Source organism: Suncus etruscus, chromosome X (genome assembly GCF_024139225.1).
Source record: "Suncus etruscus isolate mSunEtr1 chromosome X, mSunEtr1.pri.cur, whole genome shotgun sequence".
Classification (NCBI taxonomy): domain Eukaryota; kingdom Metazoa; phylum Chordata; class Mammalia; order Eulipotyphla; family Soricidae; genus Suncus; species Suncus etruscus.
Window position 1 is genome coordinate 45,907,767 of NC_064868.1, and position 21,199 is coordinate 45,928,965.

Genomic DNA, 21,199 nt, shown 5'->3' on the forward strand with positions numbered 1-21,199 from the left:
CTTTTGGCCATTTGTATTTCTTCTTTGTCAAAGTGTCTCTCCATTTCTTTTCCTCATTTTTTGATGGGATTAGATGGTTTTTTTGGTAAAGTTCTGTCAGTGCCTTGTATATTTTGGAGATTAGCCCCTTGTCTGATGGGTATTAGGTGGATCTAAAACTTCTAATGTTGATTCAGCAAGATGTGGAACACTTGACCAACCAACCTATCACTATTGAGGAAATTAAAAGGGTAAGCAAATAGTTTCTCCCTCAATAAAAGCTCAGTTCCAGATTAATTCACTAATTAATTCTTTCAAACCATTAATAGGATCTATGGCCAAATCTCTTCATGCTCTTGTAGGAAATTGAAGAAAGAGAAGCATTCGCAAATAGATTCTATGAAGCCAACATCAATCTTACACCAAAAGCAGACAAAAACAATACAAAAAAGAATTATTAGCTCATATTCTTGATGAATACAGATGAAAATATCCTCAACAAAATGTAAGCAAACAGAATTAAGCAGTTCATCAAGAATCTTATATATCATGGATAAGCATGATTCATTCCAGTGATGTATGGATGGTTTAACATACACATGCCAATCAATTTAACATACCATATAAATAAAAGAAAATACAAAAACACATTATTATATCAGTAGATGGTGAAAAGCATTTAACAAGTTCAAGCATCCATTTATGATAAAAAACTCAAAAAGATAAGAATTGAATGATATTTCCTCAATATTGTAATAGTTATTTATCAGAAATCCATTTCAAACATTATACTCAATTGGGAAAAACTGAAAAATTTTTCCACTAAAATCTGGCATAAGATAAACTTGCTATTTCTTGCCATGTCTCTTCTTTATAGTACTGGACATGTTTTTTGTAGCACTTAGGCAAAAAAAAAGGTATCAAAGGCAGTCTCAAAGTAAAGGAAGAAGTGAAGTTTTGTTTGCAGATGACAGGATGCTATAAATAGAAAATACTAAATGTTGGTTTACTGGTTCTATCCTCATCAATATTCATATTCCGGCCTAGGGTGTTATTTGGTGATGGGATATTGGATTACCTGCTTGGTATTCTTTTCACACTCTAGGAGGTGGCCTGATTCTTGACAATAAAAACAGTGGTCTCATGGGCCCGGAGAGATAGCACAGCGGTGTTTGCCTTGCAAGCAGCCCATCCAGGACCGAAGGTGGTTGGTTCGAATCCCGGTGTCCCATATAGTCCCCCGTGCCTGCCAGGAGCTATTTCTGAGCAGACAGCCAGGAGTAACCCCTGAGCACCCCTGGGTGTGGGTAAAAACCAAAAAAAAAGAAAAAAAAACACAGTGGTCTGAGTAATGCAGAGTCTCGTTCTTCAGTCTTCTTTCACTAATGTGCATTCCTCTTTAGGAGCAGATAGCTTGGTGCTTCAATTCCTTGCATTAGTCCTGGATTTCCGGAAACCGTTCTTGTACCTCTTCGCTGTGTGGATTATTTCCTGCTTCAACGTTTGCTTCCAGACCTGCGTTTTACCATATGCTCGTTTTTGGAGCTCTTGGCTTCATTAGTAGTTCACCCAAACCTGAAATTGTAACAGGGAATCAAACAGGTACTCTGCCTCCAATAGGTAAGGTGTATTTTTATTTTTTCTCAGCTGGTTTTCACCATACTGGCTTTAAATGTAAGAGTCGTTGTTTCAAAGTGATGTAATTTTATTGGAATTTAGTTGAAGAACTCTGGCTTTTCTTCATGCTAAGTGCATTAGTGATAGCTTTCTTTGTTTTTATCATTTTATATGTATTGTAAGATTCAAAAAAATTCAGGTTAAACTCTCTAGCCTCACATTAAAATCTGCTGAAGCACGAGCAGATTATTCTATTTTTGCTTTGACGGTTTTCTGAAACACTATAAAATTATAAAAGGCCAGTAAACCCAAATATTAGGAAGACATTCCAGTTGTGACACTAAAGAAAACAAGAAATCCTGAGGATGGTGTTCTGTCGCACCCTATTGGCCCTAGGCTAATAAAGACTCTAGTGCTTTCTTTTGGGAATACTGGCTTATGAAGTAATTATCAGGGAGATGCAAATCAAAACAACTTTGAGGTACCATCTCACACCACACAGATTGGTGCACATCACAAAGAATGAGAACAAGCAGTACTGGTGGAGATTTGGAAAGGAACTCTTATTCACTGCTGGTGGGAATGCCCTCTAGTCCAACCTTTAGGGAAAACAATATGGAGATTCCTCCAAAAACTGGAAATTGAGCTCCCATTCGTCCCAGCTATACCATTCCTAGGGATATACCCTAGGAGCACAAAAATACAATACAAAAATCCCTTCCTCACACCGATATTCATTGCATCATTATTTACAATAGCCAGACTCTGGAAACAACCAAGATGCCCTTCAACAAATGAATGGCTAAAGAAACTGTGGTACATATACACAATGGAATATTATGCAGCTGTCAGGAGAGATAAAGTCATGAAATTTTCCTATACATGGAGGTGCATGGAATCTATCATGCTGAGTGAAATAAGTCAGAGTGAGAGAGATAGATAAGAATAGTCTCACTAATCTATGGGCTTAAAGAAAAATAAAAGTCATTTTTGCAATAATTCTCAGAAACAAAAGAGAGAAGGGCTGGAAGTTCCAGCTCACTACATGAAGCTCACCACAAAGAGTGATGAGTGCAGTTAGAGAAATAACTACATTGATAACTATCATAACAATGTGAATGAATGAGGGAGGTAGAAAGCCTGTCTAGAGTAAAGGCAGGTTGGGGTGAGGAAGAGGGATATTTGGAATATTGGTGATGGAAATGTTGCACTGGTGAATGGTGGTGTTCTTTTTTTTTTTTTTTTTTTTCTTTTTGGTTTTTGGGTCACACACGGCATTGCTCAGGGGTTACTCCTGGCTGTCTGCTCAGAAATAGCTCCTGGCAGGAACGGTGGACCATATGGGACACCGGGATTCGAACCAACCACCTTTGGTCCTGGATGGGCTGCTTGCAAGGCAAACACCGCTGTGCTATCTCTCCGGGCCTGAATGGGGGTGTTCTTAACATGACAGAAACCCAACTACAATCATGTTTGTAATCAAGGTGTTTAAATAAAGATATTAATTAAAAACAATGTGAATCTAATGATATTGAAAAGGCCCAGTCAGAAGTCTGATATGTAGAATTTTCACCTATTCACCCTCTATCTCATCTTTTTAGAGAGAGTGGAATGAGGTTTCCTTCTCCACAAGGGATAGTTTTTAGGGAAATTAGTATTCCTAAACTCAGTATCAGAAAAGAATCCTCCCATCAAAAAAATTATCAAATTTAAAACTATGAAGGTTTGAATAAAAATTACCTTAGTAATTTTAAAAAAGTATGCTCAGAGTATGGTCCTCTTTCTCCCTTTTGTATTGAATTCCTGGGTACCTGGAATGTTGAAACCAACAGGATTTAACACTGTAGCAAAGACCTGTTTGAGTGCTTTTCAATATTTACAATGGAAGATATGATTTGATGAGAATTCTGAGTAAAATTAATAGTTTATATAAATCTGGAAGGAGGGTTGCAAGTGTCACATTATCTTATAAAATGCTGATAGGATAAAGAAAGAATACAGAACTAAATAAGCAGGCAAGACTACCCATTTGCTGATTTAAAGCTTGTCAGAGAATTGCATTGATGGCTTGGGAAAATATTGACTCGGATACTGAGTTCAAGGGTAGGTAAAATGATTACTCAGAGAACTAAGCAGACATGCAGAATTTGTGGGGGAATTGACTGAAACATTAAAAGTCAGATTGAAAATACAAAAATATGAAATGTTTTGACAAAAACCTTAGAATTTTACAATACCAATAAATATTGTCAGGATATCTTACACCCAATTAGGGAGAAAGAAGATGTCATTGAATTTCTACTTGCTTATAGAAATGCTGGAACTTACAATTACTCTCCTCCATCCCCCATCACTGCACCTCTAAAAAATATGCTGTTTAGAGGCGAAGTCCAGGAAATCTGATCAGTGGATTTCACCCAAAGAAACCACCTATTCCTTTACTAAGGTGTAGGAAGGGATTTCCTTGGGCAAATGACTGTCAATTAGTACCTTAGAGTCTCTTCAGACAGCAGAGGAGGCGTCCAAAGCCTATATAGTGAAGTCAGGTCATATGCTTTAAGTGTGGTAATATGGGGCATATACAAAAACAATGCAGGTCACAACATCTGATCAAATATATGCTCAATTACCTGCTCAAGGATCTGTACGCTCGGAATCAAGATGTAAACCTTTTTCAGGAAATGGGTATAGGGCCATTTCCTGGCTTCTCAAAATCAATGAACTTTATTATCAATAGTTTAGCTTCCCACCCCAAACCAGGAGAACTCCCAGTTTAAGATGATTAAACCCTGCAACTTCAGAAAGTGTGGTTTAGAAATTCCCTGCCTGGAGTACTTGACCATCTTCCCTGCTCAATGTCCTTATAAAATTAGGTCTGTCATAACAGGGCCACTTCCTCAAGGTACTGTAGGGTGATTGTAGGAAGAAGTTTAACGGTGAAAGTAATAGTAATTCACCTGGGGATTATAGATTCTGACCACATAGGGAAAATAATAGTTTTTGTTTCAGTATCCACAGTCTGGACCTTTAACAAAGGTGAAGATATAGCTCAGCATGATTACTTCCTTATGTTATGCCTAGAAAGCCATAACACAGCAGGGAAAGGGGCTTTGGAAGCACTAACCTTGAGGCTTCTTCATTGATAGCTTTCACTGCTAAGCTTAAAGTGGAAAATCCAATGTTAACTTTTGAAATTATGGGCAGAAAATTTGAAGGTATATTTGATTTAGGGGACAACACGTCTGTAGTTTATCTAGAGATTAGACTCAGAATTGGGCTCGACAAGAAATTCAAAACAGTTTGGTAGGGATAGGAGGGGTTTTGACTCCAAATTTTGTTGGCCAGGTCGCGAGGTATTTGAATTGCATAGGACTGGAAAATCAACAGGTGATATTTTTGCCTTATGTAGCTCCTATTCCTATAATCCTATGGGGACGTTTTGCATAAGCAATGAAAAGTGGAAATCACATTTCTGGCTAAAACAACTCCCAGTTTATTAATCAGAGGTTTCGTCTTTTTAAATGGGGCCACTGGTTAAAGTGCCCAGAACCTATTTCCTTTGAATGGAAATCCAATGTTCCAGTCTAGATTCCCCAGTAGCCTAACCACAACACAAAATTAGAGACACTTAAAAATTTAGTTGAACAGTTGAGGCTGGAACATATTGAGACGTTTATTTTAAATTAAAATTCTCCAGTATTTATTATTAAGAAGCCATCAGTAGCTGGAGATTTTTAACTTAAAGTCTGCAAATTCTCATATAATTTTGATGGGCAAGATACAAAATGTCTTACCTTCACTGTTAGCCATTCCAAGAGACTGGCCTTTAATATTAATTGACGTAAAGGACTGTTTTTTATATTGCTATACATCCAAATGACAGAAAAATATTTGCCTTTTCAGATACTTCTCTTAATAACAGGGCCCCTAAGCAGCTATTTCTTTTTTTTAAGCAGCTATTTTAAAGGACAGTTTTGCCTCAGCACATGGCATATTCACCATCCATGTGTAAATATTTTGTTGATGCAGTTTTATATTCAGCTTGTAAAAAGTTTCCTCGGGTATATTTGGTGCATTACATGGACGATATCTTACTATCTGTTCAGACTCACAAAGAAATCCACTGTGTTTATGAATTTGTCATCAGCTGCTTGCAAGATGCTTATTTAATAGTAGCCACAGGAAAAATACAGACTTTACTTCCATTTCAATACTTGAGATTTGTATTGTAGCATACTTCCATTGGGTCTGCAGAAGAATTCTACTTATCAGAAAAACCTAAATACTCTTAAGGACTTTCAAAACTTTTAGGTAATATAAATTATATTTTTCCCTCCTTTGCAATTCCAAATTAGAAGTCACCAACTTATTTACGTATAAGGAAATCCAGATTTAAATATCTTTAGGTGTTTAACACAAAGGGTCCAAAAGGAATTAGGTTTTTTTTCATGGACTGGCTCCAAAAGTCCTATCTTTGAGGTTCATACTTGGAGAGAAGGTGTGGCTTTTAATTTTTGAAACAGTTTAATCCACTACAATTGCTGAGCTGTTTGAGCCTCTAGAATCTATTTACCTACACAACAAGCAACCTCACAAGTTTGTGCCCTATTTGGAATTGATCTCCACACTTATCATCAAGGCAAATCTTAGAGTAATTTCCTTGTTACATTTTAAACCTGAAATAATTGTCCTACCAATTACAAAAAAAAAGAAATAGAGTGCATATTACCTCTCAGTGAGCCCCTTCTAGAAACTCTATCTGATTTTTCAGGAGAAGTTTCCTCCCATTATCTTTCTGGAAAGGCCTGGAACTTCTTTAAGAGGACACATTTTATAATCTCTTCTATTATCAGCTCCTCCCCTATATTGATACCCCTGTGTTTTACATTGTTAGGTCATCATCAGGAAAAGGTAGTATTATTGGCCCTTCTCTGTCCAGAACAGTGCATACTATTTACAAGTCTGCTCAACAAGTGGAACTTGCTTTTATATTATTTATTATCACACATTTCAGAGCAGTGCAATGCAGTGAGTCATATTACATAGTAGGATTGTTCCAAGGCAACACAACTACCTCTTTAAAAGCTCATAACCAAGTTGTTCAAGATTTGCTGCAGTAATTACAATCCCTTATGCAATAACTTTCTGAGCCAATATTTATCACTCACATAAGAGCCCACTCTGGCCTCAGACTTATACATTGTGGCAAATGGATATTACACATGTTGACAATTTTTCCAAAGAAACCCTATCTTCTTGTAGTGGTAGATACATATTCCCATTTTATATGGATAGTTCTAATAATTCAAAATAGCTAAAGCAGTTTGCACCTTCATTCTTTAGTGATTATGTGTTATGGCTGTTCCCCAATCCATAAAGACAGGCAATGGCCCAGCATACACCAACAAACTTTTCAATCATTGTGTAAGGAATGTCAAATCAAACATATCACTGGCATCCCATACAATACACAAGGACAAGCAATAGTTGAATGAGTGCAAAAAATTCTAAAAACTCAATTATTACAATACAGAAACAGAGGCATGCTTCCCAGGTACCTTTTATCCTTAATATTATTTTCACTAAATTTCTAAAATATAACCTATGGAGAACCTTATCCAGTTTCAGAAAAACACTTAAAAAGATGTTCAGGATTAAAAAGCAATTAATTACATATTTTAGTCAAAGTAGATAATGAATAGATTGCTGGTAATCTCATTTGAGGAAAGAATATTCCTATGTTTCTAAAAATGGAGATTCTTCCAAGAAACTTTGGGTCCCACCATGCTTTACCAAAAGCAGATTTATCACAAATAAATAAAACTAAGATAGAAATGCATGATAAGCTTCTAAACCTTCCCTCAGAACCAATACAGTTTCCAAAAATATGGGCAAGAAAATAGGTGTGACCTTAAAAGGTATCCAAAATAACAAGCTGACACCACACTCTGAGGAGATTATTGGTAGTGGAAATGACCAGTTCTACAATCTTGATGCTGTAAATAAGGGGAACTGGCCCTGCTCTCACTGTTCTTCATAATTTAGTAAACACATGTTACATGTTACATGAATTTAGTTCTACAAAGCCTGTATAATATTCCCAGTTTGACTGATTAAATTTACCACAACCATTATAAGAAGAATATTAACAGGTCAAATCCATAGAGTAATAAAGACTATGTGGCAAGAAGTTTGGTAAGGTTATAAAACTGTATGGGAGGGAAGACACAAGTATATTCACCCGAAAGACTTTAATCATTGAAAAGATAAATAATCAGTGTTCAGCAGACAGTAAACATGATCCATATGAACTACTTTTATTTTTGATGAAGGGTTTTTATCAAGACTTTAACAAAGCTGATATACAAAACAGACATAGAGGATAATAGAAATCATCATGTTGACTCAAAATTTGTAAAATCTAACTTACAGGGACAAAAGCAGTTTATTAAGTCTATTATTGCTACACTTTTTCAAGGCCATCTTAAATCTACAATTCAATACCTCACCTGCCATCAGGAATCTCAAACATCAGAGATATTTTCTCATTTCTTATTATTGCCTTTGACATCTACAGATAAATGAAGATTATAAGATTGCCTTAACATGATTTTTAAAACGAAGAATTACAAGACAATAATATGGTTTATTGCAGTCACTGAGACACACACAGAATTCCTTAAAAATGGAGAGAAATTTGGACACTACAACCTGTGCTCTCAATGGATTCAAAACGCTTCTTCTATTATGGCAAGATGAAAAAACTACAGACTTATATAGAGTTTTCTTCAGAAAACCTTGTTCTGTTGCAAGTCAGCCCCTGAAGAAGTTGACTGATGGAGGGATGGAGGATGAGGCCTTTCTCTTCCTGCTCAGAGCACGCATCTGCCACCCTGTCTAGCTGACGGTTCTGAGGTGAAACAGCGGATAAACAGCTCGCAGACAGTCAGGCTTGTGGAAATATTAGCTTTAGTCAGTGGACAAGACTGAAGTCCAAAGACTCAGCCTCAGTTCCAGCAAAAAAGCCCCCTGCCTTCCACAGACCCTTGTTTTTATCCCCCAGAATCAGGTACCACCCAATGGTGGGATCAGATACCAACTAATGGTGGAAGCAGAATCAGGTACTTCCCTAGGGTGGGGACAGAATGCCAGGTCACACCCTAGGGTAGGGCACAATCATCAATCAGGTTAGGGTCAGTAACATACTAATCCCCTAAAATATTTACATACACAACATTGTTCTATCATAGTACACTAAAAACTCTAAGAACAGAAAAAATAAGTTCTATATTGAACTATTATGGTGAAATGGAAAAAGGGTCATTGCACAGCCTATTGTAAAAATATGCCAATAAAACATGTGTTTACATTTGATGATCAAGCAATTTCAGAACTAATTCTTCTGTAAAATATCCAGCTGCCTACATTCTTTTTATATTTTAAAGAAACTTGTTGCTATAAATATACCTGTTTAAATTAGTAGATATTTAACTGAATGTTCCTTAGCGATGTCAATAATAAAGTTCTAACGTTTATACCAAAAGAAAAACTGCTGCTGAATGCGGACTCCCACTATATTGATGATTATTAGAATTACTCTGTGTTTTATTTTATATTGTATTATGTTTATAATAATTTTAATGCTTCTTTTAACAGCAATCCTTGGAGATACACTTTGTATACCCTAATTTCACATTACAGTGATTTTTTCTGTTGGTCTAATACAGTACTCACTGTGATGTCTTAACACATATTTAAATACTTCATTTTTAATTTTATTTTATCTGATTATGTCTTCTAATGTCTCTTTCCACAGAGATCCTTGGATAAGGCATCTGAGTGCCCATGAACTTTTTTACAGTGTTTATCACCATATCACTTAGTATTCTAGTCTTAACTATTATGATTATTTTAGAAATTTTCCCTGAGTGTTCTAAAAAAGTAAGCATTTTTCAGCAAAGTTCCCCTCCATCTATGTTAATTACTGCAAAGAAGTAGAAAATTTTTTCACTTGGCATGCGGATTTATATTTTGAAACATATTGATCCATTCTACCTGGGTCAATTTTTCTATGGATTAAACATGTGTGAGTGTGTGTGTGTGTGGTTACCATCTCTATGCTTAATGTTTATCTGTATTATACATAATGTCTGTTTATATTGTACTTAGCCCTTCATTCTTGTATATGGCTATTTCTGTTTCCTGGGAAGAATATAATATCAATGCTGGTTGCATGTTGGTTATGGTACCACTTCTGTATAAGTTTGTAGAATCTATATAAAACAGCCCAGCTGTATTTGCTGCAGACCACCTAATGCATGGAAAGTGGGACACAAGTACATTATTGGGGTGTGAACTGTTCATAATACTCTTCAGTGGCTCATCCTACATGAAGGTCTTCTGCTCTATGTCATCACTCTGGCTGCTGCTGCTGTTGGCGTCACACAAGTCTTTGAAGTACAATTCATCCTCAAAGAAGCCAGGCACACTGCTGTTGCTGATGTGTTCTCAGTGGTCAATTTCTACCACTTTATTTCAACATAGACTTGCTCAGAACTGGTTTCCCCCTATTGAGTTATTCTCAGCACTAAGATCTTCTCTGATCTGTGCATGCTGTGAGCCATTTTCCAGACTCCACAAAACTGTGTTGTAGACTGCAGTTGGGATCCAGAATTTATCTACTCTACTCAGACTATCTCAAAATACTTAGGGGATATGAATAACCTCTTTGTACACTTCTAATGTGTATCTCTTTAATAAGCATATGCTCGATGGTGTACTATGCTTCTCTTTTTATTTAGATTTCCTAGTAGAAATTATTAGAAGAAAATAGAGATAGTACCGATGAAGTCTTTGTGCTTTTGATAGAACCAGGATAGAAATAGCTGGTTTATTATCTTCCCCTGAGGCTGCAATAGTATCCTATGGCACCATTTCTTTTGCATAGCTGCATTAAAATCAGAAAATGTTAGAAACTAAGAGGAGTAAGTATCCACTATGGATGAGGACTCAATAATTTCTTGATACAGGCAGCCTCCCACTCTGAATATTTGCCTCGGTGACTTGACTTGACATCAACCATTTACTCCTGAACCTTAGGTCCAGCACAGTTCTCCGCAGCTACACCAGGAATCGACGATCTACCAGAACAGGCACAGGATCTGCACAAACTGGCCACATTCTGGTCTCTCCTCTCATTTTCTAGTAGAATTCTGTAAAACACAGTCTTTCTCAACCCTGAAGAGGGATGGGACAGACAGACCTCCTTCTAACAGGACACTCCTACAAAGGATGAGAGGCTCAAGGACATCTTTCAGTTAATCATTTTTATTTGACCTTTACATTGGCCAACCCTACTTTTGAGTACTGATTTCTTGAACTTGTTCTTGTACCTTTTTTCTCTGTGGATTATTTCCGACATCAACATTTGCTTCCAGACTTGCATCTTGCCAGATCCTAGTTTTCATACTCTGGGTTTCACTGGCACCTAGAGGCTCCACAAAAAATTTTCTAGACACAATATATTGTACAGTAAAATGGTAGGCTACAAAGTTAATTCAGAAACATTCATGGCTTTCCCATACACAAATAATGAAAGAGAAGAAAAATATATTAAACCAATACTATTCCTGATTGTGCCTCAGAAAATCAGATACCTTGGAATCAACTAAACTATAGAGGTGATATAAAACTACAAAATCCTGCTTCAAGTAATAAAAGGGGATACAAGGAGATGGAGATATTATACCCTGCACATGGATTGAGAGGATTAGCATAATTAAATATCAATATATTCTAAACCATTGCACTTATTAAAGGCAATTCTTATAAAATTTACCACAACATTTTTCAAAGAGTAGATCAGCCAATCCTGATTTTTATGGGTTAATAATTAACCCCAAATAGCTAAAGAGTTATTCACAAATATATGGGAATAATCAATTTTCCCAACTTTAAAATGTAGTATAAAACAGTAGTCATTGAAAAAGTCTGGTATTGAAAAAATAACAGACACTCAGATCAGTGGAATAGACTTGAATATTCTAAGACTGATCTCTAGATTTACAATCAATTAATCTTTGACAAATGTGCAAAAATACAAAGTGAAGCAAGGAAAGCTTCTTTAACAAATAGTATTAGGAAAAATGGTCAACTACATGGAAAAAATGAACACAGACCTCTACTCATCATCATACACTAAGGTTAAATCTAAATGAATTAAAGACCTTGATATCAGACCTTAAACCATAAGGTTCACAAGAGGAAAACAGGCAGAACCCTCCATGACATGAAAACTAAAGGCAACTTCAAGGATGAAACAACACTGGGCAAGCAAGTGGAAGCAGATAAACAAATGGAAATATATCAAACTCACCAGAATTTCTAACTCAAAGGACATAGTAACTAGTATACAAAGGTTACCCACAGAATTAGAGAAGCTACTCACACAGTACCCATTTGATAAGAAATTACTATCCAATATCCAAATGTCTCTAACTGAACTTTGCAAGAAAAAAGCATCTAAGCCCATCCTATAATAGGAAGAAAACTGAACAGACATTTTCTCAAAGAAGAATTAGATATGGTCAAAAGGCACATGGAAATTTATTAATCAACACTAATCATCAGAGAGTTGCAAATTAAAGCAAATATGTGATAGCTCACACAAAAGAGACAAGCACATATCAAAACAAACCAAAACAAAAACCAATCAATGCTGTTGTGAATGCAGAGAGAAACTATCTCTCATTTACTGCTGATGGGAAAGCAGGCTGGTCCAGTCTTTTAGGAAACCAATATGTACATTTTTCAAAAAGCTAGAAGTTTAACTTCCATATGACTCAACAATACTACTTTTAGGATTATACCACAGAAACACATAATGATAATACAAAAATGACTTTTGCACTCCTTTGTTCAATGCAGCACTATTTACAATATCCAAAATCTAGAATTATTTCAGGTTCCTGAAATTAAAAGAGTGACTACAGAAACTTGTACATTTACCCCATATAATACTATGCAGCTGCTGGGAAAAACGAAGTCATGAAATTTTCTTATATATGGATGGACATGGAGATTATTATGCTGAGTAAAATGAGTCAGAGGAAAAGGGATAGACATAGAATAATATCACTCATTTGTGGGACATAAAAAAACAAGAGATAGTATGGTAATAATACCCAGAGACAATAGAGACAAAGGTCAGGAGGTTAGTGTAAAAATTCTGCCACAAAGAATGGTTGGTTTATTTAGAGAATGGTCTACTAGGACAAAAATAGATGGAACTAAAATACTTTACAAGAACTCGAAACTGAAAGAAGAGAAACTAACAGGGAAGGCAAGTTATCCCTCCAATAAAATAGTGTAAACAACTGAGTCAAAAATAAGAGAGAAGGGGCCGGGCGGTGGCGCTGGAGGTAAGGTGCCTGACTTGCCTGCGCTAGCCTAGGACAGACCGCGGTTCGATCCCCCGGCGTCCCATATGGTCCCCCAAGAAGCCAGGAGCAACTTCTGAGCACATAGCCAGGAGTAACCCCTGAGCGTCACAGGGTGTGGCCCAAAAACCAAAAAAAAAAAAAAATAAGAGAGAAAATCAATTGGCATGCCCTGCTAGAGCAATGTTTGGGTGAAGTAAGGAGTGAAAAGGGAGACATCAGTGATAGTGAAGGGAAGTGTTAACTTATGAAAAACATTGTGTGACTTAAAACCAACAATGAATATTTTTAACCACAGTGCTTAAATAAGCAATTAAAGTAAAAAAATAGGATAGACACAGGCTCAGAGTAAAGTGATGGAAATAGTTATACAAGCTATTATAAATAAAAAATTTGTGACAGCAATACATATATTAGACCAAACAGTATACAACCTCAAGAAAGTACTTAGAGACAATGATGAACACTTCTTTTTGCTTGTTTTGGTTCTCTTGGTATAAAATTCTAGAACAAAATTTCTTGCTTGTGATAAAAGCTCAGGTCAAAACCAGGGCACATAGATTTTATACTGTCATTTTTATTCCCAAAATATAACAGCAATATAATATGGAACTGTTCCTTTTTGAATGGATGTATTAATAAAGGGGTAATATTATGTATAGAAACAAGTTTTTATCTACTAGGGATAAGAATCCATACATTTTATAATACAGGGTCACCACTCACTCTAAAAATTTGTCAAGGGGACTCAAATTATACTCCATATAATCAGACAGTGGCCATCAAACCCAAACCCCAGATCCCACTTTAGAACCGACATAGTTCCCTGTAATAACACCAAGAAACAAACTTTTCCCCGGAGAGTAACTAATACAGCTCTGGCACCAACTTGCACCAGGTTGATACAACATTTGACAACAAGAAAACAGCAACAACTTGATATAAGAGTGGGTTGCCCCACCTCATCACCTAATGATCAATTAAAATCAGAAGACACTCCATCCTTTGACCTGTGGAAAAAACAAGATCACTAATTAAAGAAAACTGACTTTGACAACGATTGAGAAGAACTTTTTCTGGGACCAAAAAGAAAGACCCTAGCTTAGACTTTGGCCTATGATTTGTACAAAAACCAATTTCAGAGGTCTGACTTTGACAACTGCGTCTGAGTAGAACTTCTGGAACCATAATAAAGACTCTATACTAGACTTCATCCAATACTCTGTGCAAATACCAAGATCTCTAATTACAGAGGACTGATTTTTGACAACCACACCATAGCAGAACATTTCCTGGCACTATAAAAGACCTTAGCATTCGATAATAAGCATGTCTGGAGCTTGTAGTTGTTCCCATGACAGTGTGTTTAAGAGTGGAGAAACCCTGTGTCTCTTAGGCTAAGGAATTTCCTTTCTAATTTTCTCAATACTTACTGTGTCTGCAACACACACACAGACACACAATCTTGCCACACCAGCCCCCTTTTTTCTTGTTTTTGTTTTGTTGTGTTTTTTTTTAATGTGGTGGTTTTTGTCATGGCTTGTTTTGATTTGGTATTTTTCTTTTTTATTCTTTTAAATTGATATTTATATCTTCTACATAGACATTTCCCAGCTTGCTCTTTTCCCAATGGAACCACATAACTTGAATTATCTTGTTCTGCCTTATACATTGAGGGAAAAGTGTATGGTGCCAGGAGCAATTAGTCACATGAACATTGAGTAAAAATAAAAAATAATCAGATCTAAATACAAAACCCAAAGTCAATGGCAACTGAATGAAGATATCCAATCTACAAAAAACTATACACAAAGGGGGGCAGTTACACTAGTAATCCAGGGGTAAAAGGGGATAGATATGGTATGAATGGTGGGAAAGGGGTGGAGGAAAGACAACACATGTGGTGGGAATGGTCTTAATTCACTGTCACTAAGTACCTTAAATATAACTGTGAAAGACATAATTCACACTGGTCACAAAAAATATTAAAAAGGCTATTTTTTGCATCAATTGATATGATCAGTAGGTTTTTATCTTTACTTTTATTAATGTGATGTATGATGTTGATCAATATGTATATATTAAACCATCATTGCATCCCTGGGATGAAGCCCCCTTGATCATAATGCATAATATTTTTGTTATTTTGTTGGATTTGGTTTGCAAAGATTTGGTTAAGGATTTTTGCGTCCATGTTCATTAATGAGATTGGTCTGCATTTTCTTTTCTGGTGGTATCTTTTATCAGTTGTGGGAATGTATATGATTTTAGTTCATAGTAGGTATTAGGAAGTGTTTGCATCTTTTCAAAATTTTGGAAGGGTCTAAGTATCAATGGCAGTGACTATTCACTGAATGTTTGATAAAATTCACCTGTGAATCCATTTAGTCCTGGACTTTTGTTTTTGCAAATTTTCCTAATTACTGCTTCAATTTTCTTACTTGTGATTGGTCTGTTTAAGTTTTCCACTTCCTTTGCATTAAGTATTGGGAGATGATATTTTTCTAGAAATTTGTCCATTTCTTTTAGATTCTCTAGCTTAACTCAGTACAGTTGTTTGTAATGAGCTCTCATAATGTCCTGGATATTTGGGGGTTCTGTTGTATCTCTCCCCTTTAATTTCTGGTTCTATTTTATTATTTTCTCCTTTTTCTATGCATCTTGCAGTGTTTTTTCTATCTTGTATACTATTTTGGAAAAAAGCTCTTTGCCTCATTAATTCTTTATATTGTTTCCTTTGTTTCTATATGGTTGATTTATGCTCTATTTTTATTACTTTTCTTCTAATTCTGTTACATTCCTTTGCTGTTAGTTTTCCAGATGTTTAAGTTGTCTCCTTTAGGTTGTTGATTTTGTGATTTTCTTCTTTCCATATATAGGCTTGTATTGCTATGAGTTTTCCCCAAATTACTGCTTTTTCTGTGTTCCATAGAGTTTGGAAATTTGTTTCTTCCTTATCACTGATTTTAAGAAATCTTTTTATTTCTTATTTTATATCCTCTTTGATCTACCTGTTGTTGAGCAGAATGTTGTTTAGTATCCAGGTGTTATATTTCCTCTACATCTTCTTTTTACAGTCAATTTTGATCTGTGGCATTGTGGTCTAATAGGCTGGTTGGTATAATACTTATATTTGTAAGTTTATGTGGGTTAGACTTGTGTCCTAGAATGTGGTCTATCCTGGAGAAAGTTGAACTTGAGAAGAATGTGTATTTTGTATTTTGAGGATAAAACACCCTGTACACTTCCATTAGTTCTAATTCTTGTAGCTTCTCATTTAGACCTCTTATGTTTTATTCAGTTTTCTGCCTAGTGAACCTGTATATTGGCAATAATGTGGTGTTGAAATCTCCCACAAGTCTCACATTTCTGACCATATGTTTTTCTTAGTTTGTGAGCAAATTCCTTACATATTTTGCTGGGTCTACATTTGGTGCATAGATATTGATCAAGATATTGTTCATTGTTCCCCTGATCAAAAATCAGTGACTATATTTATCTCTTAGTAATTTCTTGAAGTTGAATGCAGTTTTGTTTGATAAGAGTATGGCTGTCCACATTTTCCACAGTGCCTTATATAATTGCTTTTCATCTTTACTCAGAGCCAGTGTTTATACTGATTTTAAGTCAGTTTAATGAAGGCAGCAGATTTCTGGTTTTGTTTCTTAATACAACCCACTACCCTGTGTATTTTGATGGGAGATTTAGTCATTTGTCATTTAATGAAACTATTAACATTAGAATTTTAGAATGGAATTTAGAATTTTCTGATAGAATTTAGAATTTTAGAATTTAGAATTTGGAATTTGAGATTAGAATTTAGAATTTTAGAATGGAGTTTAGAAATTTAGAATAGAATTTATATATTAGAATTTAGAATTTATGATTTGATAATAGATTTTAGAATGTTAGATTGGAATTTAGAATTTTAGAGTGGAATTTAGAATTTTAGAATTTAGAGTTTAGGCTTTTAGAATAGAATTTAGAATATTAGATTAGAATCTAGTATTTTGAAAATTGAGTAATATAGAAATATAGAATTCTAAAATTTAGAATTATAGAACAGAAATAAAATTTTAGAATTTATGATTTGATAATGAAATTTAGAATTTTAGAATAGAATATAGAAATTATGATTTGATAATAAAATTTAGAATTATATTAGAATTTAAAATTTAAGAATGGAATTTAGAATTTGAGGACAGAATTTAGAATTTTAGAATTCCGAATCAGGAATTTGAGATTAGAATTTAGAAATTTAGAATGGGATTTAGAAATTTAGAATAGAATTTAGATTTTAAAATTTCAAATTTATGGTTTAATAATAGAATTTAGAATGTTAGATTGGAATTTAGAATTTTAGAGTGGAATTTAGAATTTTAGAATTTAGAATTTAGGCTTCTAGAATTACAAATTTGGAATTTAAAATTAGAATTTAGAATTTTAGAATGGAATTTAGAATTTTAGAATAAAATTTAGAATTTTATGATTCAGAATTTGGAAATTGAGAATAGATATTAGAATTTTAAAATGAAGTGTAGAATATTAGAATAGTATTTAAAATTTAGAATTTTGAATTGATAGTACAATTTAGAATTTTAGATTGGAACTTCGAATTTTAGAATGGAATTTAGAATTTTAGGATAGAACTTAGAATTTTATAACTCCAAATTTGGAATTTGAGATTAGAATTTAGAATTTTAGATGGAGTTTAGAATTTTAGAATAAAATTTATATTTTAGAATTTCAAATTCATGATTTGATAATAGAATTTAGAACGTTAGATTGGAATATAGAATTTTAGAATGGTATTTAGAATTTTAGGAAAGTTTTTAGAATTTAAGATTTCAGAATTTGGAATTTAAGAATAGAATTTAGAATTTTTAAATGGAGTGTAGAATTTTAGAATAGTACTTAAAATTTAGAATTTTGAATTGATAATAGAATTTAGAATTTTAGATTGGAATTTAGAATTTTAGGATAGAATTTAGAATTTTGGAATTCAGAATTTGGAATTTGAGTATAGAATTTAGAATTTTAAAATGGAGTGTAGAATAGTATTTAGAATTTTGAAATTTGATTTGATAATAGAATTTAGAAATTTAGATTGAAATTTAGAATTTCAGAGTGAAATTTAGAATTTTAGAATTTAGAGTTTAGGCTTTTAGAATAGAATTTAGAATATTAGATTAGAATCTAGTATTTTGAAAATTGAGTAATATAGAAATATAGAATTCTAAAATTTAGAATTATAGAACAGAAATAAAATTTTAGAATTTATGATTTGATAATGAAATTTAGAATTTTAGAATAGAATATAGAAATTATGATTTGATAATAAAATTTAGAATTATATTAGAATTTAAAATTTAAGAATGGAATTTAGAATTTGAGGACAGAATTTAGAATTTTAGAATTCCGAATCAGGAATTTGAGATTAGAATTTAGAAATTTAGAATGGGATTTAGAAATTTAGAATAGAATTTAGATTTTAAAATTTCAAATTTATGGTTTAATAATAGAATTTAGAATGTTAGATTGGAATTTAGAATTTTAGAGTGGAATTTAGAATTTTAGAATTTAGAGTTTAGGCTTCTAGAATTACAAATTTGGAATTTAAAATTAGAATTTAGAATTTTAGAATGGAATTTAGAATTTTAGAATAAAATTTAGAATTTTATGATTCAGAATTTGGAAATTGAGAATAGATATTAGAATTTTAAAATGAAGTGTAGAATATTAGAATAGTATTTAAAATTTAGAATTTTGAATTGATAGTACAATTTAGAATTTTAGATTGGAACTTCGAATTTTAGAATGGAATTTAGAATTTTAGGATAGAACTTAGAATTTTATAACTCCAAATTTGGAATTTGAGATTAGAATTTAGAATTTTAGATGGAGTTTAGAATTTTAGAATAAAATTTATATTTTAGAATTTCAAATTCATGATTTGATAATAGAATTTAGAACGTTAGATTGGAATATAGAATTTTAGAATGGTATTTAGAATTTTAGGAAAGTTTTTAGAATTTAAGATTTCAGAATTTGGAATTTAAGAATAGAATTTAGAATTTTTAAATGGAGTGTAGAATTTTAGAATAGTACTTAAAATTTAGAATTTTGAATTGATAATAGAATTTAGAATTTTAGATTGGAATTTAGAATTTTAGGATAGAATTTAGAATTTTGGAATTCAGAATTTGGAATTTGAGTATAGAATTTAGAATTTTAAAATGGAGTGTAGAATAGTATTTAGAATTTTGAAATTTGATTTGATAATAGAATTTAGAAATTTAGATTGAAATTTAGAATTTCAGAGTGAAATTTAGAATTTTAGAATTTAGAGTTTAGGCTCTTAGAATTCTGAATTTGGAATTTCAGATTAGAATTTAGAATTTTAGAATGGAATTTAGAATTATAGGATAGAATTTAGAATTTTAGAATTCAGAAATTAGAATTTGAGAATAGGATTTAGAATTTTTAAATAGAGTGTAGAATTTTAGAATAGAATTTAGAATTTTGAATTGATAATAGAATTTAGAATTTTAGATTGGAATTTAGAATTTTAGAATGGAATATAGAATTTTAAAATAGAATTTAAAATTTTAGAATTCCAAAATTTGAATTTTAGATTGTAATTTAGAATTTTAGAATGGAATTTAGAATTTTAGGATAGAATTTAGAATCTTAGAATTCAGAATATAGAATTTGAGAATAGAATTTAGAATTTTAAAATGGAGTGTAGATTTTAGAAAAGAATTTAGAATTTTGAATTTTATATAATAATAGAATTCAGAATTATAGATTGGAATTTAAAATTTTCGATAAAATTTAGAATTTTAGAATTCCAAAATTGTTATTGGAGATTAGAATTTAGAATTTAGAATGGAGTTTAGAATTTTAGAATAAAATTTAGATTTTAGAATTTGGAATTTATGATTTGATAATAGAATTTAGAATGTTAAATTGGAATTTAGAATTTTAAAATGGAATTTAGAAATTTAGGATAGAATTTAGAATTTTAGGATAGAATTTAGAAATTTAGAATTCCGAATATGGAATTTAAGATTAGAATTTAGAATTTTAAAATGGAGTGTAGAATTTTAGAATAGTATTTAAAATGTAGAATTTTGATTTGATTATAGTACTAAGAATTTTAGATTGTAATTAAGAAATTTAGAATGGACCTTAGAATTTTAGAATAAAATTTTGAATTTTATAATTTAGAATTTGGAATTAGAGAATAGAATTTCAAATTTTAAAATGAAGTGTAGTATTTTACAATAGAATTCAAAATTTTGAATTTTGATTTGATAATAGAATTTAGAATTTTTGAATGGAATTTAGAATATTAGAACGGAATTTATAATTTTAGGATAGAATTTAGAATATTAGAATTTAGAAGTTGGAATTTGAGAATAGAATTTAGAATTTTAAAATGGAATGTAGAATTTTAGAATAGTATTTAAAATTTAGAATTTTGATTTGATAATAGAATTTAGAGTTTTAGATTGGAATTTAGAATTTTAGAGTGGAAATTAGAATTTTAGAATTTAGATTTTAGGCTTTTAGAATTCCAAATTTGGAATTTGGGATTAAAATTTAGAATTTTAAAATGGACTTTAGAGTTTTTATCTTTATTTTTTTTATATTTAAATACTTAAAAATATGGAACGCTTCACGAATTTCCGTGTCATCCTTGGCAGGGGCCATGTTAATCTTCTCTGTATCGTTCCAATTTTAGTATATGTGCTGCCGAAGCGAGCATTGTCTTTAGAATTTTAGGATAGAATTTAGAATTTTAGAATTCAGAATTTGGAATTTGAGTATAGAATTTAGAATTTTAAAATGGAGTGTAGCATTTTAGAATAGTGTCTATAATTTAGAATTTTGATTTCATAATAGAGTTATAAATATAATTTAAAATTTAATATAATATAAATATATAATTCAATATATATAATTTAAATATAATTTATAATTATAAATTCATAATAGAATTTAAATTTGAATTTAGAATTTTCTAATGGAATTTAGAATTTAGGATAGAATTTAGAATTTTAGAATTCATAATTTGGAATTGGAGATTAGAATTTAGAATTTAGAATGGAGTTTAGAATTTTGGAATAGAATTTAGATTTTAGAATTTGGAATTTATGATT

The 21,199-nt window shown here is 32.4% G+C and overlaps 1 protein-coding gene and 1 non-coding gene across 2 annotated transcripts in view; one reads left to right on the forward strand and one right to left on the reverse strand.

Annotated features, from left to right (window-relative positions):
- The window catches only part of MAOA (monoamine oxidase A), an 857,322-nt gene that overhangs the window by 276,697 nt on the left and 559,426 nt on the right, over positions 1 to 21,199 (forward strand). The window lies entirely within an intron of this gene.
- LOC126000258 (U6 spliceosomal RNA) lies at positions 20,700 to 20,805 on the reverse strand. The gene has a single exon (XR_007492613.1). It is a non-coding gene; the product is annotated as a U6 spliceosomal RNA (small nuclear RNA).